We start from the raw sequence: 20,069 nt of genomic DNA on the forward strand, positions 1-20,069 counted from the left end.
TTCTCACCACAGCTTCCATTCCACCCACCTTCCGTTTGCTCGCAAAATAGACTTTCACTTCACCTCCAGTCTCACAATAAAGGCTGCATTCCTTTGAACAGTCATTTTATTATCACCACAGGGTCCATCCTTGCCCTCAGTCTCCCACTTTAGGCTGCATGCCCACTTCACATCACTCAGGGGCGTAGCTTGGTTAGTAAGGGGGGTGGGTGCCTTAGATTTTCCAACAATCGAGCTAGGACATGTTGGTAAAATACATTAGGTCAAATACAGTGTCCCCTTTGGACAAATTGTAAACTAGAAGATACACTTTCAACCTCATAGAACAGAATCACTTCAATCCATCCATTTAAGCAAGAGCGAAGATGATGCAAAGATAGTCAAAAATTAAAAACGTGTACAATTTATTGTAACATTTAAAAAAGCAAACATACAGAAAATTGATTATGCATATATCCAAACACAATTTATACAGATAATGATAATAATACAATGGGAATAAAACATAGAAAATATTTCTAAATAAAATGGAATAGGACAACAATAGTCAGACTTAATTAAATCAAACTCCAAATTTGTATAAATATCTTTGAGATGGAGATGTTATGTAGTCCAATGACTTAGCGTGTCACAATTCAGAATGGCACCGACGCGTTTCAGTTTTGGCAAATTGATTACAAGCCAACACCTTCTTCAGGATTAAAAAATATATATTCCCACATTTTACGGTATATCTCACTTTAGATAGTACAGAGAATTCCAGAGTCTTCCAATGCTCAGTCCAGAACTTCAAGACAACTTGGCACACTCATTCTGGAGGCCCCTATTGAAAATTCCCCTTAGGTACGTCACAATGATAAAAAGGGTTTCTTTCTCTTTCTACAAAGCTAGACTGCCAGGCACGGACACCCATATTGACGGCGGTACTTTATCTAACAGCCGACTGCGGGTGGTCTAGCTTTGTAACGGGAGTCGACACTACCCTCCAATCTGAACGCTATCGGACATAAGAGACTATCTGCAACGTAGTTTTACGTGTTACGTCGATTGGCCGTAATTTTAGAACCAAAGGGGTCTACGCCGTATGCCTGGTGAGCCACCGTGTGACGAACCTTAAGAAAGAGAAAAAAAAACTTTTTATCATTGTGACGTACGTAAGGGGAATTTTCAATAGGCGCCTCCAGAATGAGTGTGCCAAGTTGTCTTGAAGTTCTGGACTGAGCATTGGAAGACTCTGGAAATCTCTGTACTATCTAAAGTGAGATATACCGTGAAATGTGGGAATATATATTTTTTAATCCTGAAGAAGGATGTTGGCTTGTATTCAATTTGCCAAAACCGAAATGCGTTGATGCCATTCTGAATTGTGACACGCTAAGTCATTGGACTACATAACATCTCCATCTCAAAGATATTTATACAAATTTGGAGTTTGATTTAATTAAGTCTGACTATTGTTGTCCTATTCCATTTTAATTAGAAATATTTTCTATGTTTTATTCCCATTGTATCATTATCATTATCTGTATAAATTGTGTTTGGATATATGCATAATCAATTTTCTGTATGTTTGCTTTTTTTAAATGTTACAATAAATTGTACACGTTTTTAATTTTTTACTATCTTTGCATCATCTTCGCTCTTGCTCAAAAGGATGGATTGAAGTGATTCTGTTCTATGAGGTTGAAAGTGTATCTTCTAGTTTACAATTTGTCCAAAGGGGACACTGTATTTGACTTATTGTCTGTTGGAACCTTACCCCATTGGCTGCTGGGGTCCCTCTCTTTTATTAGAGGTAAAATACATTATACAACAAGCAGGGTGCATTAGAGGGACTTACGGTGCAGTGGAAAGGCAGAGGAATGCGCATTGGTAAACCTAGGGGAGAGAAACACAACATTTTGTAAAATAACCAAAATTTTGAGGACCTTCAAAACAAAGATGAGAGAGGGCGTGTGTGTGTTTGCAAAAATCCCAGATGAATTCCGACCACGCCCCATCATATTCGACTGAAAGCAGTTGTACCATCTATTCATAGAAAATATAATTATTTGGGGGGGTTGTAAAACCGAAACCCCCTCCCCCCTCGAACCTGCGCCCCTGCATCCACTAGTATACTGCACAATGACTCCATGCATCCTGTTCGTCCACTGTTCCTAAAACAGGGTTCATGCTCCCTATTTTTGTCTATTTTCTCACGAGGCCAAGTTCCATTTCACTTCCCATCCTCACTCCCTCTAAACATTCCATTTCACTTAAATGCACTCTCACCAGAGGCAGGCCAGATACCTCATCCCCCCTGTCTCTCCAGAAGACTAGCTCCAAAACCACCTTCTGTTTTAATCCAACTGCTCTAACTCTTTTGCCCTCCACTCACCCCACTGCCTCATAATCCCTAGTTGTGCTGGGCTGACAGCAGTAAACAGTATCCCTTCCCAGTTGGCATTCAGAGGGAGTCTCAGTGGTATGCCTTTGGACTTTGTACACCAGTTATATAAACTTTTATCCCACCATACATACTGCCCCGAAAGACCTCAACCACCCATTATTAGTATTAACACTTATTTGAAGTGACAATTGGACAACACAACAATGCTGCTCTGTTTCTTGGCACTAGACAACTTGGAACAAAGGGTAACATGCTTGAGTGTCATGCCTCGATGAATGGGTCAGGAGAATGTTATTATATTTCTTGATTTCCAGGTACTTTGCTTCATTTTAAAGAGAAGATGTGTTTGTGAAAAACGGCACACGCAAGCATCTGATGCCGTTTAGACAAGAAAGTATATGTGGAGGGGGATTTTTTTCTCATGAAATTAATCACACTTTATCCTGATGGCGCTTGGAGTGTGAAGGGCCTTCAGATGCGGTCAGAAGGCCAATTTTTCTGTGAAGTAAAACACTCTCCAATCAGTAACTTCTTTACATTACCGACCCATTTGCAAGGCCCTAATTTTTGCTCTGTTTACATGCATTTATGATGTAAAATAAGAGAGGTGATTAGAAGGTCCATGTAGTGTGCGATCTAACCTATGCAATTATACATCTGTGTTTTGTTTGCAGCCCTAGTGTGCTACCCATGGCGTTAATGGATAATCTGGAATCGAAAACAGAAAATTTGTTCAACCTTTAGAACAATCATGTTTTGCTTTACATTAAATAAAACAGGTCTTTCCTCCTACATCATTTACAATTGTTTCTTGCCGTTATGTTGTTAATTTATGTTTTTTTAAATCTTGCCTGTCTGACGGAGCTTGCACTTGGCTTAAAACCTGCCTTTTGGTTGCTCTTATTGCTCCTCTCATTTCTCTGCTTCATAGTCTATAGCTTACCTTGGCCATCTTGACCATCTTGTTCAATCTTCCGTTTGTCTCTCCACTAGAGCACAGCCTCTTTTCCATCCTCTTAATTGGCTGCTCTCCAACGGTTTTCCTTGCGTTGGATGCCAACCTTTTGCTTTGGCAGTGATTGGTTTGTTTTGCTATGGTTTGTATAAAACATTGTAGGAGCTGCTGGGCCCTCGCTATTATGAAAATGTGCAAAAAAGTGTGATTGTGACGTGTAACTGTAGATGCTCATGCTGTGCATACGTCCGTCAACTAGTGTTGGGTTAAGACGTGTAAAACTTGTTTTTCTTTGAAAGAAGTCTTTTGGAGTCGTGGGACCTAGTGACTCCACCTATCAGTGGTATTGCTCTTGGGCATTGGCTTCATTATTAGATTGTGTTTTCTCGCCTGTTGGGGTCAGACATGTCAATTTGAGATCAGGTTCAACGCTGTGTGATGTTCTTGCCGTGCCCTCTGATCTGTTTCCTTGATGGTTGTTCAAAACAATTCTGCCTACTCGTTTGTCACCAACCTCTCGACTCCCAACATCCGGGTCGAGAATGTCCCCCATTCTTTTTCTGTCCTGCTTGCCCTCCAAGTACCTGAGATCTGACCTCCTCGAAATCTGCAATCTTTGTCTCCTCACTACCGCGAAGACTCTTATTCGGTGTGCTTTGTGTTTCTTAAAAGAAAGTCTCTTTAGAACCAACATTCTTGTCACCTCCCCTCGGCTGCTATGGCGCATAGATGGTAGAATGAAGAGACCCCGGGCATCTTTGGGGAGCGAAAGGAGTCTGATGGTGAAGAGGTGAATGCTCCAGGTGATGAAATTGAGGCCGCCTTCTTGCCGGGAACCGTCGACTCCAAGGTTGATGTTGAATACGTAGGGCCGCCACCGGCCCAGAATTGAAAAGAAAACTGCAGTGAGTACATATACTACCCGTACTTCAAAGTAGAGGTGCCAGCCTTAAGCTCCTGTTCCGCCTATTTATGTATTTAAAGGATTTAGGAAGTGCGCAGCTACCCAACAGGGTTTCCCTACGAGGTCTCTGGTGCGCCACTGCCTTCTGGCCATAGTTGACGCTGAGAGTCCGAGCCAGACGCAACTCCTGTCCCTCTCTTGGCACCATAGTCCTCTTTGAAGTCTCGAATCTCATCCAGTGCTTCAGTGCCGGAAATGAAGGTGCAGCCTTGACCACCCTCGGACTCAAAACGCGTGAAGCAGAGACAAACTGCACCAAAGCATTCAGAGGCAAGACTGAGTTTGGCTCCGAGATCCCCAGACCCACAGCTTTCAAAGCGGAGATCGAAGCCTTCTGAACAGCGAACCTCTTCAATTCCATCACAGCCGCCTTACCCTACTGCCTCCTCTGCCGCTTCTGACTGCTCCAGACAGCCAATCCTTGAGCAGCTGTAGGAACACCTTAATGCTTGGCACCAACGCATCCATATTCAGCCATGCACTGGTCGGACTCTAGTGAAACATCCACAGGTGCCGAAGGACTCTTTCCCATAAAGGGAAGTTGACTTTTGAGGAGGCCATCAACCCCACAGTGCTTTCTACTCCTAAGCATGACAGGGCTACCTCTCCAGCTCCTTTTGCTCATCCTCCTCCTCCTTCACCTCCCCCTGTGCCTCCTATGTTGCCTTCGGAGTCTCCACAACACTCACTTCGGAGTTCCTCACACTCTGGGAACAGAGATTGTTCTAGGCTCCCTTGTGACCCTCATGACCCACAGGCCCCTGACCCCTGGGACGACTATGATATAGAACCCCTCACAGATGCAGACCCAGATCTGTACCCTGCTAAACCCTCTCCTCCAGATGATATTACTTGGTACCATGAGCTTCAACATAGGGCATTTCCACAATGTACAGCTCCATATGCAACAAGAGGATGATGTTTTCCTTGTGAAAATCATTTCCACTACCAAATCCCTTCAAATCTTCTCCATGCTCCAGGTGTTCTCAAACCTGACGAGGAGATTTTTGAGGAACCAGTGAAGGCAATAGTTATCACCCCCTTAAGTAGAGAGGAAGGAAAAGGCCTCCCCTAGCCACCTTCCGTACATTTGCAGCCAGTAATCGCTAACTCTCTGGTGGTTCATTCAGCCAGGAAACGTGATAATGCACAAGACACTAGCTATGCACCCCCTCCTGACCTGGCAAAATATAGATTCTGCAGGCAAAAGAGTGGCGGCTCACTCAGCGATGCATTGGGGAATTGCCAATTTCATCATCTTGCTCTTCCGGTATGATCGGGCTCACTGGGATCAGATGGCGTACTTGGTAGAAAATCTATCAGAAAAGGATTGCAAGAAAAAATAGCAAGCAGTTTGTAGCATAAGGAAAGGTTATTTCCTATACCAATTTCAGCTGTGCTTTGGATGCTGTGAATACAGATGCTTATGGCATTAACACAAGCATCCTTTAGCGCCACCATGTGTGGCTGCAATTCTCGGGGTTCAAGCAGGAGGTCCAACAGCACCTCCTAAATGTTCCATTTGATGGGCAGCATCTCTTAGGCCCTCAGGTTGACAAGATGCTCCAAAAGATTAAAAAAAAGACTGATACGACGAATGCATGAGTGCCCTGAAAAACAGAGTTTCTCTTCGGGAGGTGGTGGTGCATCCAAGACATCCGCTCCAGAAACCTCTTCCACCTCCCCTAGATCAACGCAGCAAACACCCTTGCAGGGTTACTACAGGGGTGAATACAAGGGGAACAATGGCAACTGACTGCCCCCAAAAAAGAGATGTTCTTCAATTCCCTCCCAGCAACCCTCACCCCCAAAGTACATAACAGGTGTCTGTGGAAGATTGCAGGGTTTTCTACCCTACTAGTCAGAAATCACCTCCGACCATTGGATTCTAGATATTATACAGGAGGGGTATTGACTGGAACTCACACAAACACCACCAAACATCCCCCCTCGACAACATAAACTGGAGAACATATGCGACTTCTTCATTAGGAGGTGCAGGCTCCCATGAACAAGGAGGCCATAGTGCCTGTTCCGCCTCGACACTGCGGAAAGGGTGTATATGTGTATATTCCCTGTTCTTTCTTATCCCCAAGAAGGATGACCCACTCGTTCTCATCCTCGATCTCGGTCCTCTAACAAATATGTTCTGTCGGAGCTCTTACGCATGGTGATTCTACAGGGCGTCATATTATTAATTGCAGAAAGACAACTTCATGACCATCCTAGATATGAAGGACACATACTTCCACACACCCATCCATCCAGCACATTCAAGACACCTAAGGTTTGTGGTAAGGGGTCATCATTATCAGTTCAATGTACTCCACTACGAGGTTACCACAGCTCTAAGGGTTGTTACCAAATGTCTAGCTGTAGTGGCAGCTCATCTCAGGTGGAGCAGATCTAAGTGTTCTCTCAGCTAAACATCTGGCTGACCAAGAGTGCCATGCAGCAACTTTGCCTACCGCTCAACCAGACCACAATTGACACTTTGTACAGTCTGGGCTTCACCATCAATCTGACCAAATCCCATCTCCAGCCCCTTTCAGTACAGCCCTTCCATGGGGGCTTTCTAGATGGGCGAGTGGGAAAGACTTACCACAGCCCAGCAAGAGTACAAGCTGTCCAAAAGCTGCTTCCTCTTTTTCAGCCAGATTGTGAGGTGACAGTCAGAACTGTGATGCGTTTATTAGGCATGATGGCCTCTTGTATAGCTATAGTCCCCTATGCCAGGCTCCACAACCCCCTGTTACTTGAGTGTATAGCGGCATAGTGGTCTCAAGCGGAAGGTCATGTAGAGGACCTAGTGTTAGGTTAGTGCCACACACATCACTCTCTACAGTGGTGTAATACAAACAACCATGTTACAGAGGTGGCTCTTCCTGGACCCGTTTCGCAAAAGACAATAACCACGGATTGTAGGAAAGTGGCTCTATATAGGCTCTATATACACTGGGCCAAAGTAAGGTACAGTGTGTATAGAGTCCCCAGAGGTTTGGCAGAGGCTAAAGTTCGATATAACCTTACTCTCTAAAGTGGTAGCTTGGTCGAGCAGAAAGGCAGTATCAGAGGACAGTGTAAACCATTTGTTGTACACACTCAGTCAGCAAATGGACTCACACACTCAAAAACTGAACTCAAGGCCAATGGTTTTGTATCAAAAGATATAGTTGTTTTATTTTAGAACCAACAAGATATCAAAATATACTTTCTCAGGATGAGTTACTTTAGTTAAATACTTTTCAAATAGGCAATAGACTTTTTGAATGCAATAGTTAGTTTGTTGCAATAGGCAACACAATTTCAAACACAATGCAACATTGAGCTAAATGGGAATTTCTGACTAAATGCAATAGTTAGTTTGTAGATTACTTTTCTAACCACAGGACTGGATCCTAGATTCAGTCCCGGCACATGAGCTGTAAACAGTTAAGTAAAAGCGTTTTGGTTACAGTAGTGATTTTTGAGGAATATTATTGTATTTTAAAAGTTGACACTTGAAAACTTTTTCAGTTGAAATTACCAAAGTTATCCTATGGAAGGGAATTCAATTTGCAGGTAAAGTATGTTCACGTTACTTTTGTAATCCAGTGCTGGACTCCTAGGTTCACCAATGGGACCTCTATCTAACACAGGCAAGTAATTACGTTTTTATTGTTGGCACGAGTTTTAGAGAATATTTGTAAGTTTCAAAAATCGACACTTAGAAACTTTTTCAGTAAAAAGCAGGCAATTATATCCTATGGAAGGAAATTCAAGTTACTGGTAAGTACGGTTAGAATTACTTTTCAGGATCAGTACTGGGATCAAAGATGCAGCACTGAGGTCTCTCCTGATAACAGGTGGGTAAATCGGAATTCGTAGTTCGGCTGATTTTAGATGAATATTTTAAAGTTCCAAAACTCCACACTTGGAAGAATTTCCAAGTGAAACCAGTCAATGTTCGCCTATAGAAGAAAAGTGGGTTATCAGCTTTTAGGTAAGTACTCAACTGGAAGAGTTAAGGTTCTGGTCATAGACTCATGGGTCTCTCAGGGTCAGCTAGGTACAGTTGGTACACCCTCAGAGGCACAGGGGCAGTCAGGTGCAAAGGTAGTTATGCCCAATGTTAACCAATGAGAGGCAGGGGGCCTTCGGTTGGTGGCGGCTGGCTAGCAGGCCACGCGGCTGTGGAAGCTGGGCTCCTAGTCACTTGCTCAGGGCAAATGGGGAAGTAGGATAGGACAAAGGTTGCACTGCCAGGTGCACTCGGGCGGCTGGGTGCAGGGTGCTTTTGAGCCGTCGGGCGCTCAATGTTATTCAATGGAGATCTTGAAGAGGAAAAAAAGGCTGCAGGCTCGGGGACGGTGGATCTTCAGGAGCGACCAACAGTTCGAGGGGTAAGTTGAGATCTATGAGGGTAGGTAGGCACCCCGGAATTGGGCACAGGAGGCCGGGGGGGTGCGGGGTGCAGGGGTGTCTTTGGACGTCAGAAAATCTTACCCTCTGCTGGTCGCAGTTGGAGGGGTCCCTGGTTCTGAGTCTGCAGGCGTCGTCTGGGTCGTCGAGGAGGGTCCTTGGGCACTGGATTCCAGGTCTGAATCGCCGGGGGGACGTCCTCATGGTCTTTGTCCACTCTAGCACCCGCCGCGCTCGGCGGGTGCAGAGTGGGCTGGATTTGCGGTTCCTGGCTGGCACCAGGGGTATTGCTGTTTGAGCAGAGCCACTGCTCGTGGGAGTCCCAGTCTCTAAGAGGTTCAAGGCACGCAGGTCCTCCGGGGTTCTTGAGGTTGCTGTCCGCAGGAGGCGCCGGGATTTAGCAGGAGCAGGTTCAAGGAGCAACAGGCCTGTAGGACTGGGGCCAAGTCAGTTGGTGTTGTCCTCCTGTTAGCAGCTGCACAGCAGGTCTTCTTCTTCTTGGTCTTCTTTCTTGTTTCGAAATCGGGATCTGAGGAAGGAAGGTTCAGGGTGCCCCTAAATACTAAATTTAGGGGCGTTACAGGTAGGGGGAGGGCAGGGACCAATAGGTCCCTCTTCTGGGGTGAGAACACCCCCTATCCTGCTCCTCTCCTGTGGGAGGTTGTCAGTAGCCTTTCTCTGATTGGGCAGGGCTTCCCATCTTCAAGATGGCCGGAGCCCAGAGTTGTGCTTCACCTCTCCACTCCTACCTGAGGAGTGGAGTTGGCACAGGCTGGCACACCTCCTTTCCTCACGTAGGGTTTCCCGCCAGTCTTCCCGCCAGAGTGGGGGTCAGAACCGGTGGGGGCCAGTTGCTGAGTACAGCAAGTGGTCTGGGGAAGCTCACAAAGGCGGTATGCCTTTGAAGCTTCCCCCTTCCCATCCTGGAGGAGGAGACCTAGCACCTCGCCCAGGATGTGCATTGTTGCAGGCCCAGGAGATTGGGGGGCTCTCCACCCAGGGGCCAAGCAACATGTCTGCTGTGCGGCAGCCTTGCAGACAAGACGTGGATTGTAGGTTAGTTTTCAGGGGGCATCTCTAAGATGCCCTCTGTAGTGCATTTTACATTAAATCCCACACTGGCATCAGTGTGAGTTTAATGTGCTGAAGTTTGATATCAAACTTGTCAGTCTTCAGTGTATCCTTTATGGTGCTGTGGAGTTCATAATGACAACCTCCCAGCACCATATACTCTTAATGGCATCACTGCACTTACAGTGCCCAGGAATGGCCCTGGGTATTTTAGGGGCACAGGGCTCATGCACCTGTGCCCACACCACTGGCATAGGGCACCCAGCTAGAGGGGTGACAGATGTATGCCAAGGCAGTGGATTTGTGGGCATGTCACACAGGGATGTGTGCCATGTCGACTCTCTGTTTAGTTCTGCACCCGGGCACTCGGTCTGCAAAGGCAGTGTGTGGGTGTCAGGGTGGCACAATTAGTGCTGCAGACCTTAGGGGTCTTCTCTGGTCACAATGCCCTGGGTACCTAGGGTACCTTTTTCCAGGGGCTGATGTGGCCAGCGATGCCAATTGGGTTTCAGCTTCAATACAGTTTTTAGGGAAGTAACAAAGGCCCTGGGCACGTGATTGGCAGGAGCCCAGGGCACACTCAGTCAAAGCACATCAGCAATTCAGCAAAAAGTGGGGGCATACCAAGCAAGAAAGATGGCACTTTCTCACATGGATGCCTCACTCACAGGTTGGGGGACACATCTCAATCATCTCACTGTTCAGGGTCTGTGGATCCCTGCCCAACAAACGTTTCACATCAATTATCTGGAGCTGCTGGCCATTCAGCTCTACGGGGCACCCACTCATCCAAGTAAAGACACCACTGTATGCACGGACAACACAACTGCCCTGTTCTACTTACAGAAACAAGGAGCACATAGTTATCACAGCTGTCCAGTGTAGTCCAGAACATCTGACAGTGGGCAATACATCAGAGAGTATATCTGCTCATTCAACATACTCCTGGGGAGGACCTTGGTCTGGCTGATCTGCTAAGCTGGTCCCACCAACAAGTCCATGAATGGGAACTTCCCCCTCAGGTCCTACTCCCGTACTTTCAATGTTGGATGTTCCCACGGATAGACCACACCCACAGTCCATGGGCAGTGCACTATGGATATTTGCCTATGGTTGTCCGTCTCTCCCACTTCTTCTGGTCAGGAGGATGAGACAGACATCCCTCATGCTCATCTTACTGGCACTAACCTGAGCCTTCCAGCACTATGCACTATTGTCATACTATAAATATAATACAGCATCTGTAGAAGATATTCCTTGTTAACCTCCTTTACTTACTGAAGTCCGGTCTCGCCTACACTTCTATCCATTTACACCTAGCTGCTGTAGCTGCCTACTTACAAAATAGGCAACATGTTTCACTATTGAGAATACCTGTCATTAAGTTCATGGAAGGCCTCAAAAGGATCATTACACTGTGGACACCTCATGCTCCTGTCTGGAACCTTAACATAGTCCACACTAGACTCATAAGCCCTTCTTTTGAACCACTTCACTCTTGCCCACTGCAATTCTTCTCTTGGAAGGTGGCTTTTCTGGTAGCCATCACTTCCCTAAGATGAGTTAGTGAAATGCATGCTCTTATCTTAGAAGAGCCTTTCTTCCAGGTACATCAGGATAGAGTAGTTCTCAGTACCAATCCAAATATCCTCCCTAAGTTAGTTTTTACCTTTCACCATACCCAGACAATCGAGCTACCGTCTTCTTCCTACACCCATAGACTGTAGCAGAAAGTGCTACACACACACTTTCAATATCAAAAGAACACTAGTGTATTCTATCAACAAGACAAAACCTGTCTGTAAGACACAACAGCTGTCTGTGTCCTATTCCCAGCCACACAAAGTATATGCTCCTTTCCAAGGCAGGTGTGGCACGTTTATTGGTCAAGTGCATACAGACTTATTATGCCAAAGATAACCGAACCCCGCCCATCTCTCCCAGACCTCATTCCACTCGATAGAAAGGAGTCTTTGGCTTTCTTAGTGGTAATTACCACTAGCTGACATATGCAAAGAAGCTACCTGGTCCACCCCTCACACCTTTACCAGACACTACTGTGTGGATGTCCTGGCATGAGAGCAAGCCAGAGTTGGCCAGGCTGTCCTACATACGCTTTTCCAGTCTTCTGTAATGTCCTCAGACTAAGCCGCTGCTTTTGGGCATACTACTTTACAGTCTAAGCTCAACATGTGTATCCACAGCTACACATGCCATAAATGGAAAATGTTCCTTACCCTGTAAGCATCTGTTCTTCGCAGATAGTGCTGTAGTTTTACATGCTCCTCCCTCCTCCTTGGTCGCTTGAGGTTGTTGCACATATTCATTCCCTGTTATCTTTCATTTCTTGCTATGCTTAGTTTTGCAGCGTGAATCCTTTTCTGGATTCACATGCTGTGCATTATTCCGTCATCTAGTGGTTGGGTCTGAAATAGTCTTTGTTTTTGTGGTTTTGTTTAGTTTTTCGTTCCTTCTTCTGCACGTCGTCGACCACCATTTGGTGCCAGGTACGTCCCCTGCGTGATGTCAGGCGGCGCCCTGGAAGTTGTTGTGCGTGGTAGCCATCTTCAGATTCTGTTTTTCACCTTTTGGGTCTGTAAGCAAGAGGAGACACTCCAAAGATTTGGAGAACATCCCTGAAAAGAACTTGAGTTTTTGAATAAAATAGAAGAATCAGACACCAATCTCACAGCCAGAGAATACAATTTCCACCCGGGACAACATCACCAAGACTGAAAGCCTGAAGGTTCGACAAATGGCGAGGAAGTGGCCATGGAAAATACCCCTTTCAAATTTTGCCCCCTAGTGCCACCATAAATTGCACAACGCGATCCACACGACATTTGCAAACTCTGCCTATCCAACAACTACAAGGACTGCAAGGCCTGCGTGGTGTTACTTCCAAAAACACTCAGGACATGCAGAGAGAGGCCCACTACGCAACAATGTCTCAAGCACAGAAGAAGACTTCCCTGAAGGACTTGGGCCTCTCCAGCGACGATGAGGACCAAGGAGCTCCAGCAGAATCTATGCATGAAGGATGGGGTATCGAAATTCTGGAGGAAGAGTCAGAAAAGACACATGTCCTCAAAAAGATGGTGAAGGACACAGAAAAGAAGACGGATGAGGTAAAACACCATAAACATCCGTCGGAATGGAAGGGCCACGATAATAAGGCACAGCCAAAGGCACCCCCAACAAAAAGAAAAAGGCGATCGAAGGCCAGCCGCGATCCAAAGAACCCCACGGATCCCTACCTAGGGACGCCAACGAGGTAAGATCGCTCAAGGCACCGAAAGCGAGGGTTGAACACGAGCCCCCAAAGGGGGGGACCCCACCCGCAAAGACAGATGCGACCAAAAAGAGAAAGTCTCCGGTCTCTGACACAGAGAAAGCACTCGAGGTCGGAAAGAAAAAGAGACTGCTCAAAGCCGAAATGGCAGCACTTCAGAAGAAGGAGTTAAAGTCTTCATTCAAGGAATTCTGTATCCCAACGATTCCCAACGCCAACACAGACAAAGTCGATGCTGAGGGGATGGAAGATGCCAAAGGAAAAGAAGAGGAGATCCGCCAGTCACCTCCAACTCCCGAACCACGCGGTGACGACCAAGAGGAGAACATCGGCGCACCAGAGGAAGAGGAAGCCTCTGAAACTTTCGAGGTCCAATGGAACGACCTCGACATAGAAAGCCCAGAAGAGGACATATGCTGTTACCCCTTGAAGGCTTCTCCCCCAGATGACATAACCTTCTACAACTGCTTAGTGAAGAGAGTAGCTGACGCTTTTGGGGTCATCCTCGAGGAAGAAAAGGGAGACACATGCTTCCTCATAGAAACATTGGCTCCAGTCAACAAGGTGCACGCAATACCTGCCAATGCTACCAAGCATCCTGGATCAGGGCAAAGAAGACTTAAAGGAACCTGCCTCAAGTAAGTGGGTAACACCAAGGGTTGAAAAAAAATACCAACCCTCTTCCCAGGACCCAAGCATATACAAGGGAATACAGTCTCTGAAGTCATCAAGGAGACTCTAGATCAGGGAGGGAACAGTCTCTGAAGTCATCAAGGAGACTCTAGATCAGGGAGGGAAGGCCGCATAGATTTTGTGAGATCTCTCTGCGGCCTTCGATACCGTACCCCATGAACAGCTCCTAAGAAGACTGTTGGAGTGCGGTTATTGGAATACGGTACTTCAGTGGTTTACTTCGTTCCTAGAAAATCTGCAGCAAATAGTCTGGTCCCCCCCTTTTTAGCATCTATTCCATCACTTAAGGTGGGGGTCCCGCAGGGATCTATTCTTAGTCCCACACTGTTTAACCTTTATATGTCCCCCCCTAGCAGATCTGGCTGAAGCTTATGGAGCTAAATTCGTTTTGTCCGCGAACGATACTCAATTGCTCTTCACATGTGACAGAAAGTCAGATCTAAATGGTGAAACAATAAAGGCCTGCCTCTCAGAAGTGTTTTCGTGGTTTCAACTTCACCAACTAAAGTGTAACCCCGACAAGTTTGAAATCGTCCTTTTTGGTCTCCCCCCCAGATACGGCATGGCGGAATTGGTGGCCACAGGACATGTCTCCTCCCCTAGCCTCGGTGAAGTCAGTTAAGAACCTGGGAATAAGAATCAATGACAATCTATCTATGAACTCCCAACTACAAGCGGTCGCAGGCTCCTGCTTTGGATTGTTGAAAATGCTCAGGCAATTTCTGCCCCTCCTTACTGCAATGCACAGAAAATCTGTAGTCCAGGCATTGGTCCTGTCCCGGCTGGTCTACGTTAATAGTCTTTACTTGGGAATCCCGGACTATCTACTGACACGCCTGCAGGTAGTGCAGAACTCCGTGGCTAGGGCTATTGTTATGCTCTGGCCTAGAACACGTATGTTGAGTCATTTGAAATCCCTGCATTGGATCCCAATCCGGAAGAGGATCATATTTATGTCTATGGACCTGACGTTTAAGTCTCTTCACGGGCTGGGGGCCTCGGACCTTAGGAAGAGAGTTCAATTCTATTACCCACGTCGTACTTTGAGATCTGCAACACTGCACTTAGCCTGCGTCCCCAATTTTTTCCTTGCCCGAATTGGTGGTCGGTCATTTCAATATCAAGCAGCAAAGATGTGGAACAGTCTCCCTTTGGAGCTGAGACAGACACAGGACCTCCTTCCTTTCAGGAAATTATTGAAAACCTTTCTTTTTTTTCAATAGTTGACATGCTAGCTTACTGCCGCGTTCTATTTAGCCCTACCTTCCATTCGCAGGGCCGAGACACTCCTCGGAGTCGCCGTGCGCTTTAGAAATCCCAAATAACATTACATACAGTGCCTGACTCCATTATTATCACCACAGCAAGAAGGGCAAATGCCATCTGTAACAGTAGACTACCTCCAGAGAAGGAAAGCAAACAGATGGATATGGTGGGCAGGAAGATGGAGTAAGAAGTGGCAACGCAATGGCACATTGCAAATTCAAATGCCCTACTAAACAGATACAGATACTAGCAATGGGATGACATAGAGGAGCTCGTGAACAAGTTCCCTGAATATGACAAGAAGAGGGTCAAGGCTATCGTCCAGGAAGGCAAGAACATAGCAAACATGCCTAAAATCAGCACTTGACGCAGCAGAATCTGCCAGTAGACAAATGTGCACAGGCACCACACTAAGAAGCCATGCCTGGCGTAGAATATTTGGTTTTAAACAAGAGGTCCTAACCTCCATCGTTATAGCCCATTTACAGGAGACACACTATTTGGAAAGGAGGTAGATGAGACCCTCCAACAAATTTAAAGAAAGCTACGAAACTGCCAGAGCCATGGGAGCCCTGCAGCAAAGAGGTCTCTTCAGAAAAGGAGGTTTTAACGGAAGAAAACCAACAGGAAGGGGAACATTGTTCAAGGACAGCAAACGTTTCACCAACAGCAGGGCCAAGGAAATGGCCAACAGACAATCCAGCAGGCAGGATACCAAAACTGGCAACAGTAGCCAAAACAGTCCTTTCGAGGGAGAGGCAGAGGCCAGCCCTCTAGAGGAAGAGGAAATGGTTCCAACTGACTCCTATACATGGTGGGAAGCAGGATATCACAATACCTGCATCAGTGGCAAACGATCACAACGGACAATTGGATAATAAACTTGATAAAGTACGGGTATTGCATAGAACTGACAAAACCACCACCAGCAAACCCACCAAAGATTAAAAAGTTCTTCAAATCAGAAATGGCACACTGTATATCCTAGTGCCCAAACAAAACCTTTCACTAAGGCCCATCCTGGACCTAAGGTTCATAACCAAATTCATTTTGACACTACACTTAAAAATGGCTACACTCCAATACCGAAAATTCAAAGGGCAGATTACATGGCAACAATAGACCTCAAGGTTGCCTATCTACACATTCCCATGAACAAAAGCCACAGAAAATATCTCTGGTTCTTGCATAGAGGAACACACTGTCCATTCAAGGGGCTCCCTTTCGGAATAAAATCAGCCCGACGTGTCTTCACCAAGTGCCTAGCTGCAGTAGCTACCTAAGAAGGTTAAACCATAGCCATGTTTTCAGACAGTAACACAGTATTGAATATCTGTTAATTACCCTGGCTAAATGGTAAAAAAATTTGACGTTTTGACCTCAATGAAAGAGTAGGTTGTTGTATCCCTTACGCCGGGGTCTCCATCAGGACTGGATTAGTGGGGAAAGGGAGGGATGATATAGGGAAGAGCATGGAAAAATGTAGAACCATGGTTGTGTAATCGAAGTTTACATATCAATGGAATAAATTCATAGGGCAATAATTACCAAAAGTGTCCTCGGAGAAGAGGCTGTGAACAATGATGGACGCATGGGCTCCAAAAATGTGAGCGCGATGAACAGCACCTAAAATAATATATATATTTACATTTTAAAGGTGCACAAACAACTTATGTAAATACGAGGTTCGCATGCAGTAAAAAGGGGACCATGAACTGGTCACTTACTCTGTCTAAAATTGATCAGAGGCTGAGTCAGGCCGGAATAGTCGGCTTTGAAGGACTTGGTAAATGATATCTGAAGATTAAGGAAGGAAAAAATGCTACTCAGGTTACGGAGTGAAAGCACCTCATAGATAACTAAACATGTAAAAGTACTGCGCTAGAGAAAAGACAAAAAATATACAGATCGCAATACCTGGACTGTTGTACAAATCAGCCAGAGAGACACTGTATCCAGGTCAATCTATGGATATAATGCAGATCTAGTTTAAGAAACGTGACAATAATTAGATCGTGTAGACACGAGTGTCAAAGTACAATGGCAAATACCTGGGCTTTACAGTGCAGGCCAGAGTAACTCTGGGATTGTGATCGCCTAAGATAAATTAAAGGCAAAAAACAGGGACCAGGTATTATTTAAAAGTAAGCCTCAAATGCGGGCAAAAGCATATAGACGGGCCAAGCGGAGCAGGAATGACTCTCTGATGCCTTGCTGGGGAAATCTCCGTGCAAGATGGACGAATCCGGAGGAATTAAAGCTGCTATTTAGATAAAGCCGTCACTGGCACCTGTCAGCAGGAAGCGTGCAGACGCTCAATGCTCAGCAGTTGTGACTCGGCAAGAACTGTTAGTGAAAAAAGAACAACCTTAGGGTTTTAATAAAATGTGTAAAGATGCTAACGTAAACGCACCTTCTGAGATATTATAAACCGTGTTTTAACAGATATTCAATACTGTGTTACTGTATGAAACCATGGCTATGGATTGTTCTGCTAAATTGTGAATCATAGGCTCAATATTGGAGCCACGTGTCCTTTCAAATGATATAATGTGTTGATACATACCTAATTCAGCAGTCACTCCCCTCCCCTCACTAAACTACAATAACATTCCCCCTTTTCTTTGCATATGTTAAAATGTATAAACATTATCAATAATAGATCAATTCTCAGTGTGAATAAAACACTGCATACAACAAATATGTTCTGTCCTCATTTATGTTTGGATTTGTTGGAATTTTGTGTTTTGTAAGATTGCTTTCTGGGCCCACTGTTGCCACATACTGTCTTCTACCCAGGTCCCAGAGACTATTTTGGGTTTATAAGGGTAAACATAAGACACAAATGTCTCAGCTATGTCCAAAAGACAATTCACACGCTCCAAGGATTAGGTTTCTCAATAAATCACAAGAAATCCTCTACAAGCCCAGAAAAGGAAAAAACAAGACTCTACTCGAAACTCGCACTTGCTTATCCTACACAAATGAGGATACAAGCCATCAAACAAGAAACTTTCCTCTACCCGAGGGGTCAATCTCTGACAGTGAGGGGAGTCATGAAACTCATGGTCATGATGGCGTCATGCATCCCACTCATTCCTCATGCCCGTCTAAATATGCGCCCCTTCCAGGAATGGCTTGCCAACAACTGCTCACAGGCCACATGGAGTTGGGAGGATCCAGTGGTTGTTACACACAGACTACAAGCAGAAATACAATGTTGGTCATCAGGAACATAACACAGGGCAGACCCTTCAAAAACCCAACTCCTACTGCGACAATCACAACAGATGCATCCCTCAACGGCTGGGGAGCACAATACAAACAGCTAAAGATATGAGGCCAATGGAACGACCTCAACTCAATAAAACACATCAATTACCTGGAAATGAAAACAGTATTCCTAGCGCTGAAGGCATTCCAGAAACACATTCGCAAGAAGACTGTCTTGATTCAGACAGACAATACAACCACAATGTTTAACCTCAACAAACAAGGAGATACAAAATCATTTCCTCTAAGAAAGCCTGCACAACAGATCTGGCAATGGGCAATTTCTCAGAGGATCAATCAGTACACCTACCGGTAATGTACAACACAACAGCAGATCAGCTGAGCAGGCAGAACAAATGCTCCGACGAGTGGGAATTGAAGCTAGAGATAATAGAGTACATCTTTAATAAATGGGGGACCCCAAAGATAGACTTGTTTGCTACAATACAGAACAAGAAATGCGAGTTCTTTGCTTCCCTCACCACCTATCAAAGGGGAATGCCCTGTCATTCGATTGGTCAAAGACATTTGCATACGCCTTACCACCAATACCTCTAATCGAGAGAGTTCTAGAAAAACCAAGTCAACCAGGAACAAACCTAATTCTCATGGCCACAATGGACCAGACAAACATCGTACTAAAGTCTGCTAGAACTGTCCAAGGGACCGATAAAATCAGAGCGAGCGACCTACTAACAATGCAACAGGGGCAAATCTTCTACCCGAAGCCGGCTATATTACGCCTAGCAGTCTGGCACCTGAATACAAGTTTGGCCACCTAAATTTGTCTCAGCAAACAATGGAAACTCCAAAGGAGGCAAGGAAACAAATAAGGCAATGCTATGCTGCAAAATGAAAACGATACACCACTTGGTGCACAGAAATCAACCGGAGGAGCATATTCAACAAACAAGAAACTGTAATCATATATCTAACTCACCTCCTAGACAGTCACATCAACTACTCAAGCCTAAAAGTTCATTTCGCGGCCATCATAGCTTGCAACAGAGGAAAGTCATGCAAAAGCTTCTTTACAAGATCTCTCATAAGAGGATCCCTAGACGGACCTAAAAGAATTGTTCCACCGAGAATAAGCCCCAGCCTCCATGTGGAGTCTAAATACAGTTCTCACACAACTTATGACAGAACCCTTTGAGCCCATACATAAGGAAGACCTCAAACACATCACTTTAAAGACAGCTTTGCTAATTGCCATTACTTCTTTAAGGAGAGTAAGTGAACAAGTGCTAAATATACAAGAACCATATATGCAAATCCATAAGGAAAAAGTTATCTAAGAACTAATCCACAATTCTTACCAAAGGTTGTATCCAAGTATCAATTGAATAAAAGCATTCTCCTACAAGACTTCCTCAGGACCCACAAACAAAAGGAGAAAGGAGCCTCAATACCCTGGAGCGCTGCTGTAGTATCTACAGAAAACAGAACAAGTTTGCAGGAGCAAACAGCTGTTAGTTGACTACTCACACACAAACACAGGGGCTCCTGTCACACAGGCAACAATTTCACGATGGATCGTCCAAACCATCCAACCATGCTATGCCACCGCAGGTAAAAGCCTAGGTGTACGACCAAGCGCTCACTCAACTCGGAAGAAGTGAGCAACTATTGCATTCATGGCAAATGTGCCTCTGGACACTATATGTGCGGCAGCAACATGGGCCTCCCCACACACTTTCACCAAACATTACTTTGTGGTCATAAAAATAAAGACGCACAAATAGGACAAAAGGCACTTCAACAC

At 45.3% G+C, this 20,069-nt stretch overlaps 1 long non-coding RNA gene across 2 annotated transcripts in view; it reads left to right on the forward strand.

Annotated features, from left to right (window-relative positions):
- The window catches only part of LOC144753675 (uncharacterized), a 528,323-nt gene that overhangs the window by 459,248 nt on the left and 49,006 nt on the right, over positions 1-20,069 (forward strand). The window lies entirely within an intron of this gene.

The sequence above is a fragment of the Lissotriton helveticus genome, chromosome 5_1, assembly GCF_964261635.1.
Source record: "Lissotriton helveticus chromosome 5_1, aLisHel1.1, whole genome shotgun sequence".
NCBI classification, from domain to species: Eukaryota; Metazoa; Chordata; class Amphibia; order Caudata; family Salamandridae; genus Lissotriton; species Lissotriton helveticus.